General features: G+C 41.8%; 1 protein-coding gene and 1 long non-coding RNA gene across 2 annotated transcripts in view; one reads left to right on the forward strand and one right to left on the reverse strand.

The window, feature by feature from the left end:
- Nucleotides 1-16,443, forward strand: part of LOC138981157 (elastase-1-like) — a 59,786-nt gene that overhangs the window by 23,061 nt on the left and 20,282 nt on the right. The window lies entirely within an intron of this gene.
- Nucleotides 13,162-15,470, reverse strand: LOC138981156 (uncharacterized). Its single transcript, XR_011460575.1, has 3 exons — nt 15,082-15,470; nt 13,924-14,098; nt 13,162-13,484 (listed from the first exon to the last, which is right to left on the reverse strand). It is a non-coding gene; the product is annotated as an uncharacterized lncRNA (long non-coding RNA).

The following is a 16,443-nucleotide window of genomic DNA, read 5'->3' on the forward strand; positions in this document are numbered from 1 at the left end:
CAACAAACAAATACAGTAACCAGTAAGCTTTAGAACAAGTTAATGTTCCAATGCATATGTGTATAATGGTTACAACTTAAAGATTGAAAGACGTTCTTATGAAATTGAAGCTATATACGGGCGCGTGGGTGTATGAAGCACATGCCACACATTTCTTCAGTCTTCCGTTTGCTATCAACACGAACATTCGAGATACTGAACATTGTTTCAGTCCCGGATATAACAACGATTGATGTGAATCATTAATATTGAACTAGCCGCTGGGGGTTCCATGCTGTGATATTGTAATGTTCTTGTTGTTATTATCTAGGCGAATAGAGTGATCCGTTAGAATTGAGAATAGAATCTATGATCAAATAATGGCCTTGCTTAACATTAATTTACAGCTCTGCTACAATTACAAGCTGTTGCATGCCGAGTCTCAGTGATTATTACAAATAATGGTCGAAGTTTGCGGATCATGAAAAATGCGAGCTTCAGCGAGCTTTTTCATGACCGCGAACTGAGACCATTATTTGTAATAATCATTGAGGCGAGGTGTGTAACCTCTTTATTCCTCCTTTCTTCAGTTATTCAAAGAAAAAGGAGTTTGTGTGCGAAAGTTTGATCGAATCCTGTTCACTCAACCAGTCAACCTGCGCAGGCGATCGATTAATGCGCGGTTGTATAGTTCCGTGCAAATCATTTCATTCTGTTGTTCGGGCGGGGATGTAGCTCAGTAAAAAAGTAAATTTTAAGGGGCTTATATTGTCCGTCAGGTCTTAATTGCCTATATTGGACATGAATTGGTTTATACGATTCGAGTTTTACGCCCTCACGGCTTTTTGATGTATGCGTGTTTAGGTGGTATCAGCCATCTGCACTTATGGTAGAATGACCAAGATCTTTAACGTGCCATTGTGGTGACACGGGGGTGGGAGATGGATACCGTCTCTGGGTCTGCACATAAAGTTGACCCGTGTCCGTCCCGGCCCGGATTCGAACCAGCGACCTCTCGATCACAAGTCCAGTGCTCTACCACCTGAGCTACCCGGGCCCCCGTAGCTCAGTCGGTAGCGCGCTGGATTTGTATCCAGTTGGCCGCTGTCAGCGTTCGTTCTTCCCCACGTTCGGCGAGAGATTTATTTCTCAGAGTCAACTTTGTGTGCACACTCTCCTCGGTGTCCGAACACCCCCGTGTGTACACGCAAGCACAAGACCAAGTGCGCACGAAAAAGATCCTGTAATCCATGTCAGAGTTCGGTGAGTTATAGAAACACGAAAATACCCAGCATGCTTCCTCCGAAAGCGGCGTATGGCTGCCTAAATGTCGGGGTAAAAACGGTCATACACGTAAAAGCCGTGGGAGTTTCAGCCCATGAACGAACAAACAAAAGAATTCCATTCTGTTAACACTTCTTGTCAGTTTCCCTGTTTTGGACTAAAATCAAGTACATGTACACAGATATGTTGTTATTCTGCTGTGGTTGTAAAGGCAGGTATTGTGCGTCACAATCCTTCTTTTTCTTGACTGAGTTTATTTTCAAACACCTACCCGCAGCAAACACGACGCTCACTTGAACAACAATCAGAATCAAAGAGTGTGCTTGGTGGACAGATAGTACTCAAACCTTCCAAAGAACACACCCAGAATTATTGTACTTAAACTTTACCTAATTCAAGCATCGTTATGTTTGAGAAATATAAGGAGTTATGCATCGAAAAGCTCCTGCTTTACACAATAAGTAGACACGTTGTTTGGTTCCTTTTTGCCTGTCCTTAATTGAACGAAGTCGACTACGCGAAGTTGGCCGCACGAAGCTTAAGCACTGAGATTTAGGTACCAATATTTATCGAACTTTTCGCGATGTCAACTTCGGGCTCAATAAAGGACGGGCTTTACATGTTCAGCGTGGAACGCACAGTCATACTCGTGAATGCAATTCTCAGATCTGCCACTAGTGGCATTTTAGAAGGTTATTTACACGCACAAACAATCACATGCTGATCTGTTGTACTTGTCAAAGTGGAAGAATTATGTGTTGTCTTTAAAGGTATAATTTCAAAATGTGACACATGTGCAACAAAACAAAAATCCTGCACATGAAATGTTTTCCTGCCCAGAAAGCAACTAAGGAGCCTTATTCCATGTGAACGTTAGGTCAGATCGCGGTCGGCACACGAAATCGACTCTACACGAAGGACCGTGCCTTTACAATGGTTTCCGTGGTGCATTTTGAAACAGGGATATAGAAACGTGGTGATGGGACATGGATACCATCGATGAGTCCGCTCATCAAGTTGACCCGTTGTTCGCCCCGACCTGGATTTGATCCCGTGACCAGACCACTAGTCCAGTTCACAAACAGCTCAGCTGCCAGTATAGTGCGACTTACGCCGGTGTAACACGACATTTTTACTCCACGAAAAATTTACTCCGGAGTAAATATTTCGTACGAAATTCTTACTCCGAGTACACTTTTCGTCCGAGAAAAGAACTCCCCAAGGCACGAAAAAATTACTCCCTCCACGAAATGTTTACTCCCCATTTTTGTTTACTTCCAGTAAAAATCTCGTACGCAAAAATGGGATGCGGGTGAAGGGATAATAATGCCAATAAGTGATCTCGCGCACACGAATGTCGCGCTACCCTCCTTCCACCCCTTCCACCACCAAGACTAACAGGGGACAAGGGAGTAAAAATTTCGTACACCTGGCATGGGAAGTTAAATTGCTTGTGTTGGGGTGGAGTAATATTTTCGTTATTTATTCGTCAGGGGAGTAACATTTTTGTACGAAATGTTTACTCGGAACTCACCTGTCTTGGGGAGTAATTTTCTCGTGTAATGGGGGAGTGCTTTTTTCGTATAGGGAGTAACTTTTTCGTACGAAATGTTTACTCCGGAGTAAAAATCTCGTGGGAGTAATTTTCTCGTGTTACACCGGAACTCCCCGTACGCACGGTCACCACTAGTAATAAGGTCAAGAGCAGGACAAAGCTATTGGGCACCAAGACGTAACTCTTGGCAACGAACGCATTTTCTAACACCCGGATGATCGCAGAGTGTGGTCACGTGACTACATAACCACCATTACGCTGACACCAGGGAGCTGGATGTTAAGCGTGGGGTGACGATGCATGCAGTAACATCGATGCAATTATCCTCACGGTTCGTAATTAGCGGGTTGGCTTCCCTGTCTGCTGACCTTGCGATGTGGTGTGAACAGTGAAGGAGAAAGTGCGAGTAACGACTGGGCAGTTATTACCTACCGCTCAACTCCCTCTGCTCCCGTGTCATACAAGGGTACAATTCAGCGCTTGAAAGCTTGGGGTGGATAGCATACATCATACAATGTCTCACGCGTTCCTTCTTTGCCGCTACTAAAGCAAACTTTGGACATATTTTATTTACAACGCTTCCGGAGCTTGACTTGAACGGAGTGAAACTCACAATCGTACGCGTCCCTCTAAAAAAAATGCAAAAGTTGCTTTCATTTTCAACCCACCAGGTGCGGCCGGGATTCGAACCCGCGACCTTCCGCGTTGGAGGCCGGCGTCATACCACCAAGCCATTGCGCCCGTCATTCATAGTTGTTTGGTCACTTCCGTCAAAGAAGTAGACATGATTGCTGTTCAGGCTTAGGACACTCGATTAGTTGATGTCGAAATCAGACAGACGGCTTCGTTATACAATCAACGTTATCTCGTGTGGAAGAATACCATGTCCAACCACATTCGGACAAAGTCAGAATAGCAGGTCTTGTGTTGGAATCCACTTTATCTTGCTGACTAGTTGGCTGTGTGACTGGCTTGTTAGCACTCATCCCGTCTGTCTGCCTGTGTGCCTGTATGACGGTCTGTCTCACCCCCCCTGTCTGTCTGTCTGTCTGTCTGTCCGTCTGTCTGTCTGTCTGTCTGTCTGTCTGTCTGTCTGTCTGTCTGTCTGTCTGTCTGTCTGTCTCTCTCTGTCAGTCTCTGTCTGTCTGCCTGTCTCTCTCTTTCTCTCTCTGTCTCTGTCTCTCTTCTGTCTCTGTCTCTCTCTGTCTCTCTCTGTCTCTTTCTCTGAGTCTCTCTCTCTCTCTCTCTCTCTAGTCTCTCTCTCTCTCTCTCTCTCTCTCTCTCTCTCTCTCTCTCTCTCTCTCTCTCTCTCTCTCTCTCTCTCTCTCTCTCAGTGCGTGATGATTAGTGTCATCCCATTGCATGCCGTCTTTTGAGATTCCATTCGAGGTAAAGATAGCGATGTCAAGAACGGCTAATATGACTGTGTTTCCCATTACCCTGATTTATTACCGGTCACATCATCAGCCTAATTTCACTTCAATCTTGTTTCTCAGTATATAGCCCAACAATTGTCTGCGGTCACGTAAATATCACTGGTGTAATGGGTAGTCCAGAAAAACAAAGACGGGACAGGGATAAATCAGTGTAATTAGATAAAGGTTATCGATTAAAAAGAGAGTTTTTTTACGCTCTCTTTCGACATAAAATCTATGACGTTAAAAGCAAAAAGACTTTACATAAAACGGAATAACGTGAATAACGGTGTCACGTAAAAACTTTGTCATTTTCTTCTGTATGTCCCCCGAGGAAGTGACAACGAATTTCGAGAACAAAGTTTGCTTCGGTGATTTGAACATATGAGCAGTAGCACATACATTGTAGTGCGCTAACTTTTCCACAGAGCGTATTCTTCCGCCCTTTGCCTAAGCGAGACTGTGCTCTCATCCTCAGAATTAATTAATGACATGTAGCTTATATTCTCCACAATACCAATGATTATGACCATAAATTTCCTGCTTCTCAATTAAAGCAGAAGTGGGTTTTTTTCTGACAGATTGCATGTGCCTGTGCCACAGTTGCCACTGATCTAAAAATAGAACCCGCTGTGTCTAATTTTTCAGTTTCGACTTGCGAAGATTCCTCTCATAATGATGGCCTGTTATTGGCATGTAGCTTGTTATCCACATTACCAAATGATGAGTTAGTATACAATTCCCAGCAGCTAACAGAAAACACAAGTGTTATTCCGATTTTGTAGCAGCTAGATCAGCACGTAGCAGACTACACTGAAATACGACTGCATCTGTTCAGTAAATGAATGTTTTCCGAATTATTACTTCCAGGCAAGAACAATCGGAATCGAAAACGTGTAGGGTTTAGAACGTTCTTACCATAATATAGTATACTAGAGGAATACCCGGCTTCGCCGGGGTGAATCGCGAGACAGAGACAGAGACAGACAGCGTGGCGGTTCATCACAATCACCTCTGCAGGCGAAGTCCTGTCAAACGGGATTGAGAATTTTAGAGCTTATTTCTTAGCCCTATATTATCTGTTGTGGCTTCTCAAATGCCAGAACATACAGACAGACAAAAGCCGCTAGACCCCATCACAAACAGAACTCTACAATCCACAGGTTTTTGCCCACACACACACACACACACACAAACACACACACAGAGAAGCCGTATATATATATATATATATATGTATATCTATATCTATAAATATATAGAGATAGGTGAGAGTGTATTTTTCGCGTGGCTATAAATTGATTCGACCTTTTCACTTTGACAGTAAGAACAACTTACGGGTGCAAGGGAAGCGTTCTGGACAGCGCAGTGACATTCTAAAAATAGTTACTCAGAAACGGGAATTTGGGGTGAACGGCGCGAGACAGAGACAGACAGCGTGGCGGTTCACCACAATCACCTTTGAAGGCGAAGTCCTGTCAAACGGGATTGAGAATTTTAGAGCTTATTTCTTAGCCCTATATTATCTGCTGTGGCTTCTCACATGCCAGAACATACAGATGGACAAAAGCCGCTAGACCACATCACAAACAGAACTCTACAATACACAGGTTTTTGCCCACACACACACACAAACACACACACACACACAGAGAAGCCGTATATATATATGCATATCTGTATCTATAAATATATAGAGATAGGTGAGAGTGTATTTTTCGCGTGGCTATAAATTGATTCGACCTTTTCACTTTTTCAGTAAGAACAACTTACGGGTGCAAGGGAAGCGTTGTGGACAGCGCAGTGGACAGCGCAGTGACATTCTAAAAATAGTAATAGTAACTTACAACTGAACGGGAAAGCCACACGAAGGAAGGGAGATAAACGCCAAACACTGGAGAAGATAAGGAAGAGTTACTTATAATGGTGAAATGAACACAAAAACCAAAATCAGTTCAGCGCTGCGCGCTGAGAGCACGTGTTGAAATATCTCATCGATGATATTGTGTCCGGGGTGTAGCTGAATACGGTGTCCAAATTTGAAAAAGATCCACCGAGAACTTTGGCGTTGTGATGTGGTGTAGCGGCTATGGTGTGTCGGTATGGGGGCCCGGGTAGCTGAGGTGGAACCAAAATAGCTGAGGTGGAACCAAAATAGCTGAGGTGGAACCAAAATCGGTTCAGCGCTGCGCGCTGAGAGCACGTGTTGAAATATCTCATCGATGAGGTTGTGTCCGGGGTCTCTCTGAATAAGCCCACCAAATTTGAAGCAGATCCATCGAGAACTGTGGCCGTGCATGGCGAATACACAAATACACAGATACACAGACACACACACAGACACACAGACAGACACAAGTTGTATATATATATAGATAAGACTTATTACCAGCCTGCCTCGTGCGTGCAGACTCAGTGCAACGTGACGAGCAATTTTTGTTTTTGAAATGAGACTCAGTGCAGTGGTTCGATTGCTATAGCCTAGCAGACGACATAAATCCCGCTCAGCAAATTTACATGTTTTAGCAAATGTGAACGATAAAACGATGAGGATATAATACGTGTAGGGTTCAGAGCATTCTTACTGTTTATATTTAGTACCACACTCCCCGATGAGTGAAGATACCACACGAGAAACATGCAACATTTACTTTTGAAAATGTGCTTACCGTCGACCTTGGCAAGGGGCAACACTCTGCACAGTCAATCTGTCGAAGCTCGATGAAGGTTTCGAATCGCAAATAACTAAGAGCACAGTCCTTTCTCCGAGTTTAAATGAGGTCTCTATGAAAGATCATCACTTTTTAGCTTAACGCTACACTGGAATTTACCAACAGAAATTAAAACAAGAGTTTGCGTGTGACGAAAGCACGACACACTTGAGACAGCCCACACAAAAGTAGATCTGACACAAAAACCTGACCACACAGTTACGCCTATCCAAATGCGCGTTGCAAAATGTGCGTTTTGAATCTTCTTTTTTCTCTGGCGGTACTGACAATATCGTTATTGAAACAATCCCAGTGCACTAAGGGATTTATAGAGCAAATCTCGAAAATAATTATTGAACTCAGCGCTATGCGCTTCGTTCAATAATGAATTTTCTCGATTTGCTCTATAAATCCCTTAGTGCACTGGGATGTCTCAATAACTTAAATAATAATAATAATAATAATAACAATTGTCAGTAAGTACTGGTGTCACATGACTAATGTGAACCAGTTGATTGGCTAATGGCGATGCGCTAAAACTGTTAGCGCACTCTTGGAGTGCGCTAACTTTTCCACAGAGCGTATTCTTCCCTTTGCCTAAGCGAGACTGTGCTCTCATCCTCAGAAGTGATTAATGACATGTAGCTTATATTCTCCACAATACCAAATGACCATAAATTCCCTGCTTCTCAATTAAAGCAGAAGTGGGTTTTTTTCTGACAGATTGCATGTGCCTGTGCCACAGTGCCACTGATCTAAAAATAGAAGCCGCTGTGTTTCATCTCATTTTCGCCGACTTGCATAGATTCTTCTCATAATTATGCCGTGTTAGTGGCATATTGCTTATCATCCACATTACCAAATGATGAGTTAGTATACAATTCCCAGTGGCTAACAGAAAACACAAGTGTTATTCCGATAACGTACCAGCTAGACCAGTGAAGATTGACTCGATCGACTCTGTCATACGTAGCAGACTACACTGAAATACGACTGCATCAGTTCAGTAAATGAATGGTTTCCGAATTATTATTTCAAGGCAAGAACAATCGTAATCGAAAACGTGTAGGGTTCAGAACGTTCTTACCATATATAAGACTTATTACCAGCCTGCCTCGTGCGTGCAGACTCAGTGCAGACTGCAGTGGTTCGATTGCCCTAGCCTAGCAGACGACATAAACCGTCGTGTACACTACATTGGGGTGTGCACGTTAAAGATCCCACGATTGACAAAAGGGTCTTTTCTGGCAAAATTGTATAGGCATAGATAAAAATGTCCACCAAATACCCGTGTGACTTGGAATAAAGGCCGTGAAAGGTGAATGCTCGCCCTAATAGGCTTGAGGTTTGCTGGCCGATGTAAATGCGTGATATATTGTGTAAAAAATTCCATCTCACACGGCAGAAATTAATATGTAAAGCGCTTAGAGAACGTTAAGCGCTATATAAATATCCCCACACAATACAATAAACCCCGCTCAGCAAATTAACATGTTGGGCAAATGTGAACGAAAAAACGATGGGGATATAATACGTGTAGGGTTCAGAGCATTCTTACCGTTCATATTTAGTATCAGACTCCCCGATGAGGGAAGATACAACATGAGAAATATGCCACATTTATTTTGAAAATGTGCTAACCGTCGAGTCCTTCGTGGGGGGGGGGGGGGGTAGTCAATTCAAGGGGAGTCACTCCGCACAGTCAATCCGTCGAAGCTCGACTGGAGGTTTCGAATCGCAAATAACGCCGCGGAAGAGCACAGTCCTTTCTCCGAGTTCAAATGAGGTATCTCTGAAAGATCATCACTGTTCAGCTTAACTCTACATTGGAATTTACCAACAGAAATTAAAATGCGTGTGACGAAAGCACGACAGACTTGAGACAGCCCACACAAAAGTAGATCTTACTGTTCACGACCTGACCACACAGTTATGCCTATTCAAATGCGCGTAGCAAAATGTGCGTTTGGAATCTTCTTTTTTCTATGGCGGTTCTGACAATATCGTTATTGAAACAATCCCAGTGCACTAAGGGATTTATAGAGCAAATCACAAAAATATTCATTGAACTTAGCGCTATGCGCTTCGTTCAATAATGAATTTTCTCGATTTGCTCTATAAATCCCTTAGTGCACTGGGATGTCTCAATAACTTAAATAATAATAAGATAATTAATAACGCGCACATATCTCACCACAAGGCGACTCAAGGCGCACTCATACACACTATTTCGTAGTAACAACTCATGCACACTCATATATACACTTACGCATACATTACATGAAGATGACAAGGCAACAACACAAACAGAGACACGGCACTCAAAAGTAAAAAGGGGGGGGGGGGTGGGGGGCAGAGAGAGCGACAGTGGCAACGAGGCAGAGAGAGAGAGAGAGAGAGAGAGAGAGAGAGAGAGAGAGAGAGAGAGAGATAGAGAGAGAGAGAGACAGAGACAGAGAGAGAGAGAGAGAGAGAGAATTGAATTGAACTTTATTTAACAAGGATTAAGATTTAAAGGAAAAGTCCAAGGTTTTTAAATATCCCCCAAAACTTGAAAATCGAATGCCAAATGTTACAAACATCTCTGGAAAAATATTTTAAAAATTGAAAAAAAATTGTTGTTGTTGTAGTTGCAGATTTAGTGTTGCGGGGCTAACCAAGACAAGTCGCCTGGGGTCAAGTAGTGGTCACGTGATTTTTGGTACACTGTGACGTTGGTACACTGTGACGTCACAAGTTATTGTGTTGATTCTACCACTAGTACCAGCTTGATTTTCACACAGAAAAGTCACCACTGTATGCCCGAAAAGAATGCCTCGGTGGAGGGCAGCCGCAAACAGCAACAACTCGTCAATGTTCCCAGGCATTTCATAGCACACTTTCCCTCACAAAACTCTGAGTCTCTTGTGGAAATGGAAGAGATGTGTGCAGCACAAGCGTGCAGATTTCAAAGTGTCGGGCACTTTCTGGACACAGATTTCGCAATTTTTCTGCAGCACAAAAGTTGGCGTTTCATCCCTGAAACAAATGTTTTGACCACTGGCAGTGTCTTCCCTTCATAAAAGTCCGGAAAGGGGAGTATTACGCGAGGCTGGTACAGTCGACGAGCCATCGAAACTCCGAGGCGACATACGAACAGCGGATTATCTCACAAGAAGGAATGCGTTGAAGGTCAGAGTACATGCTTCTATTTTCATGCATACACGTAAACATTGTTTTGCTGCGCAGCGAATACGAATTGGTGCAGAACAGTGTGTCTGGGTCCAGCTGATATTCGCTGGAGTACAGATGCGCCACAGGCTAGATCTACAAAGTTACAGAACGGTCTGAGCTGAGCTAAGAGCAAGAGTAAAAAGTAGTCAGGGTTGTGGACACGTAAGACAATGCGTGTGTCACGTTATCTATTCTATTCAGTCGCAAACTATCCCCTGATATCAATTCATGAAATTGGTAGCGTTTGCTGGAATCATGGCTTAATGCTATTTTTACCAGATCTAAACTTTTGGTGGATGTGCAACCGGTAAGATAAACAGACACCTGCATGCTAGAGACAAGAAGATTACGAATTGTGCAGGGAATTAATCTTTCTGCATTGACTGAGAGACGCAAAACCAGTCTAATTGCTACAACATGGATACACATCCAGACGACTTCCAGAGGGTGTCTAAATGTTCAATGTACTGTATAGATCAGAAGCATACTTTCGAATTGATTTATACTCACACTCATTTTCTCTCTTCTTTTACTTCCAGACCTTTCATCATCACTCACGGCCACTGATCAGAACAGGTCACTAGACACTGACACCGTGACCATTCGGCATTCTAGATTTCCCGGTTCTCCGTGATCACAACGCAACTGTTGACCAGTCCTGTTCCTACCGTCCAGAATCACCACAGGAGAAAACCAACGTGCCATTCATCGTAAGATTTTTGTTTTGTTTTGAAAATTAGTGCCTTATTCTAGCTTTGCAAAAAACGAGAAAGTGTCTTTGACAGATACCATCCAAATAATACATTATGAAAACAAGTACAAGTTCATTTCTACTCATGTTAATCGTTTATGCTTTCTGTGCTGAGCGACATATGGATTGAATTTCTTTCGTAACTCACCTCCCGTCAACCTGCAAAACTATATCTGTCGAAGTAGTTTCAAATAAAGTCAGTATGCTTCCGAATAAAAAATATAAAAAAGGGTATTTTCTGAAATGTTTAATTATAGACCAAAACAAAACATTCACGAGTATGTTGTTGACCTGATGGTCTTTATGGTAGACAGCAAGAGTTGCATGTTCAAGAAGTTTAAGCAGTACATTTGAAAGAGCAAGGTAATTTAAGGTGGTATAATTTTAATGGTAGGTTCCACTGTGAGGCGACATGGAGGGTATCTTTGACGGACTCATTCAACATTCATACCCATGCACATCACCTCAAACACATAAGCTTTGTTCTCGAGTCAAATTTATTGGCTTCATAAATTTATATTGTGAATTTTTGTCCGTTTGCAGATTGGCTTATCTATGAATTTTTTCGAAAATATCTTGCGATCTACGTACGCATAATGTAACACATGAAGAAGAACATAAACAGTTCGTCAAAAGGAATCTAATTTGCATTTCAACCCATGTGCCTTCCTTATTGTTAATTTTTTCTTCATAAAGACTACTTGAAATAAACAAAATGTTTAACCATTTCAAGGCCTCTGAACACGTTTAAAAAAAATGCAGGTCTTTGCTCACTATATCAGATCTGCCAAGGCTCAGTTTACACAGGTAAAATCATCTGTCGACTTGAACACATACCAATAATCAACAGCCTCACTGCTTCTTGGAGCTGGATTTTGTGTGTGGAATGAATCACACATGTGGCGTTTTAGAATATAATTCATAGAAGATGTACATTCTTGCAGAAAGGCTTTAATTTAATAATTCGGTCTTCAATCAATCAATCAATCAATGAGTCTTATATCGCGCATATTCCGTGGGTACAGTTCTAGGCGCTCTGCAGTGATGCCGTGTGAGATGAAATTTTATACGGCCAGTAGATCGCAGCCATTTCGGCGCATATTTACCTTTCACGGCCTATTATTCCAAGTCACACGGGTATAGGTAGACAATTATTAACTGTGCCTAAGCAATTTTACCAGGAAAGACCCTTTTGTCAATCGTGGGATCTTTAACGTGCACACCCAATGTAGTGTACACGGGGGGAGGTTCGGACACCGAAGAGAGTCTGCACACAAAGTTGACTCTGTGAAATAAATTTCCGCCGAACCTGGGATCGAACTCACGCTGACAGCGGCCAACTGAATACAAATCCAGCGCGCTACCAACTGAGCTATATCCCCGCCCCAATTCGGTCTTCGTGATGTTCTCTTAAAATAACTAACATGTGTTCCCTTTGCCGGACCTCTGAACCAGTTTTGTGAATATGCAGGTTAAACTCGTGCTTTTTCTGTGTTATCAGTGTATTTCTCATCCAGGCATGGATGCCTCCTCTTAAATGGACAGCCCTTCCCGTGTAAACGATTGGGTTCAAAATCTCAAATCTTACCAGGCTTTTACATGGGATGTGGCCATCCTTCCGTTTTGAAAAATACCAGAACTCAACACTCTGTAACAGTATGAGTACTCTCTTTGCGAATGTAGAATTTTATGAATTAATTTCTTAAACGCCACACGTGTAAAACATTCCCTAAAAAATCCAGCTCCAAAAACCAGTCAGGATGTTTATTCCTGGTATATGTTCAAGTCAAGAGATTTTTTTCTCCATGTAAAAGTCTTTGCAGATCTGTGTAGTGAGCAATCCTGTTTTGGAAAAGGACGTGCCTTTATGCCTGTATAGACGGTTTGATTGTTGAGATACCTGGTGGCAATGACCGCACGGGTGGCAAGAGGTAGTAATGCACAGATGACAAAAAACCGACCTGCATTTAAAAAAAAGTTAGGAGGCCTTGATAGGGGGAAACATTTTGTTAATTTCCAGAATCTTTATGAAGAAATAATGAACGAAAAGAAAGTCTGGTCTTGAAATAAATGCAAATTAAACTATGTATACTTTTGACAAACTTTTCTGTTCTTATTCACATGTTAAAATGTGTGCAGAGATCGTTAGTTACTTCCCCAAAACCATGTTTCAGGCAACAGGCAAACGAAAAATACTGGACACAAGCTATGCTGACCGGCTCATGGACTGACTACGTACCTGATGCTGGAGTACACCAACACTGGAAAAAGTCGGGAACAAAATGTTGCAGAATGTGAACCATGTACTGGACCACGTGACAACTCAGTATCTTCAAACCACGCAGGAATCTGTTCAACCAAAGATACTAGTTCAACACAGTCACACGATTTGTAAAAGTATATTTCAGCCTTCTGTAGCTCAGGGAGTTTGAACCCCACTCTTCATCCGTTTGGGAAAGTATTTCTGATTGTTTTGACTGCACAGGTTGGTAATGGTACTCTGATGCTTCTGCCTAGAAACCCCACTCGCTAGCGCACCAGCTGCCTGTCATGGGTAAGCGACGTGCCTGTATTTCCTGCAAAGCAAGACAGAATAAAACAGCAGCTTAGTTTGAGCTTTTAAGACATTCGTACCCGAGAAAACGTGTACGTGTTTGTTTGGAGAGGGTGGATAGAATCATAAGACACGCTGTGTCTATGTGACGTAGAGCAGGTTTTCAAATTCATGCTGAAGCACTGTGTGATCGCTATTTTTTTGGCATATCTTACCTTGATTTCAGATAGACTGGGAACCGAAATGAGGATGTTTACATGAATAAACTATGCTGATATGTATGTGTTTAGAAATAAAGAATAGTTTTAATGATATATGTACGTTGGTGGTTTTTTTTTTAACCCAATGTGATATTTTCGTATTTGAAAACAAATTGTACACTCTGTTGTCAATTTTACTTTCAGTTTCAGATAAATAAATCTATCATAATGGAAATCATCTGTTTGTGTTGTGTTACTTACCCATTTTGATCAATGTTGAGTCGTCCATATTCCTGTGTGTACGCATAGTATGCAGTTTGAAGGTAGTATATGTCCGAGCAAACATAGGAGGATGTGCTGTTAGCCTGTCTATCTCCTCATCCAGGTTTTCCAGATATTTGAATTTCGTTCCCTCTTGGAGTTTCTGCACTGACACCTGATAAGCAAAATACACGTATCACTCTGTGATCATGGCAAAATGAATCATCTCGGTATGCCCCGTTCAAAAATTACCTTGAGATTCTAAGGTATACACATAAATTGCAGTGGATCACAAAAACAACACGAACAGTAGTACATGTAGCCTATAAATTGATATATTCAGTTTAAAAATTCATGCAATGAGAGTCAATAACCCGATTTAACCCCAGGTAGATTCAGGGTCCCACTGACTGAATCTCATATGGTTGCTTTTCGGCACACACCACACATTTTTAATGGGACTGTGAGGTTTTGTTAATACAGTAAAATAATATAGTAGCAACGTACTGTCTGTTCAGTGTTCGTGACGTTTGAGAATACCGATCTATGCACTAACGCATTGTCTTTTTGTAGTGTGACTGTCCGATATTGCGTACTCCTAAAAATCAATAATCAAAAAGTTTGAACTGCTGTAATCGTGTTTCAGCATATGTCTGACACTGACAGTGCTTATTTGCTTCCAAAACGGCTTGCGATATCACGCCATCAGCGTTTCGCCACTGCTCAGAAAATCTTATGATTTCAGATCTAGTTTGAGATCGGAAATCACGTGTGCTCGTTTAAAAAAACTAAATTCATTTATTACTTCCCTTTGACCGTTTCGCAAGAAAAATGTCATGATCACTATTAGATCTAGTATTAGCACATGAAAGCAGCCCACCGCCATTTCTAAAAAGTTTCACTGTTTAGTGGTGTCGATGTCATGTAGTGTCTTACTGTCGCAAATAAAAATACCAGGATAATTGCAGTTTTGTCCGCAAGAAACAGGCTTTGCGCAATGTTAACTTGATGTCTACATGTTTCGTTGTGTGACTGAAGAATTACTCAGAAAGAGAAAATAAGGATAGTCGCGTGTGAACATCACTGTGGAAGCATTTATTCTAAACTGGGCAGTTCAAGGACTAGTGTTTCAACATCACAACAAAGAGAATCACATACCATTTCGTATTGCCGCTTATGCTGGCTCTGTTTCAAGCAGTTCCTTGTGGCCTCGCCAGCATTTTGACGACGAAGAGGCTCAAACGGGCACGCTAAAACCTCAGGCTGGCTGAAAACCGGTCCGTATTCCACTTGTCTTCCTCACTGCTTGAGCCGGCCATATTTGTTGTTCAAGGCTCGTGACGTAGCACACGTATGTGCACAAGGTCATGAGCCAAGACTGCGCGCGCGATGGAACGATTCAGAACAACCAAAAACGAGTCAAAGTATACTTTTTGGATTTCTGTGTTCATTTTTACACACGCATTTGTGGTTGATGAATTAAGAGGGTCAACGTATCAAAAGTGACCCTAAACCTTGGACTTTTCCTTTAAGGCTACGCCTTTTCTTACAATCTGTCCTTGGGACGCATAGACACACAATTATATAATGAAAAAATTAAAAATTAAAAAGTTAAAAAGTTAACCAACAAAAGGAGGTCGGAAAACTTCAGCACGTAATAATAAAGATGACGATGATGATGGTGATGACGATGATGATGACGATAATGATGAAGATGAGGCATGAAGAGCATACATATGTGGTTATTCATACAATCAAATGCATACTATGCAGGTAATTATAAATACAAGCTGGTAGCAATCGAACATGTAGCAATAGTACAACAAAAATATGTTCAGAACATACAATGCACAGCATATCTTTGACGTAGTGGCAAATCAAAAGGCGTTAAACTACTCAGACATAAAGTGTTTTTTAACACATTTTTTAAAACTTTTTAATGACTTTAAGTGCTTAAAGGATGATGGAAGCGAATTCCAAACTGAAGTACCGGAAAAAGCAAGACTGGTCTTATACAGGTCAATTCGTGGAATCGGTGGGATCAAGTTGACCGACCCATATCTCTGGGTAGCTTTATTAAATAATGATGTAATGTAAATCGGCACTTTACCGTAATACAATTTATGCATGAAAATGGCTTTGTTTAACATGAGATGCTTTTCCAGTGGAAGAAAGTTAAGCATTTTTAATTTCATATCTGTTGATGCATTATCATTTACGATGAGCGACGATAGAGAGAGTCTAACTTTTTCAAGTGGACGTCACTGCTGCCATCCCAGAGCGTCGAAACATAATTAATGTGAGGCATTACATGAGCATGGTGGAACATTTCCAGGGTCCTTCTGTCCGTAAATTGCTTTAACTTGGATAGGAGGAAAACGTTCTTGGCTACTTTCTTGCAAATATGCTGTAGTTGTGCCTGCCACTTGAATTCACAATCAATAATTACCCCTAAAACGCGATGCTGTTGAACTTGTTCAATTGATTGCGTACCAATAGTAAGATTTAGTTTGAGTGGAG

Source organism: Littorina saxatilis, linkage group LG12, assembly GCF_037325665.1.
Source record: "Littorina saxatilis isolate snail1 linkage group LG12, US_GU_Lsax_2.0, whole genome shotgun sequence".
NCBI classification, from domain to species: Eukaryota; Metazoa; Mollusca; class Gastropoda; order Littorinimorpha; family Littorinidae; genus Littorina; species Littorina saxatilis.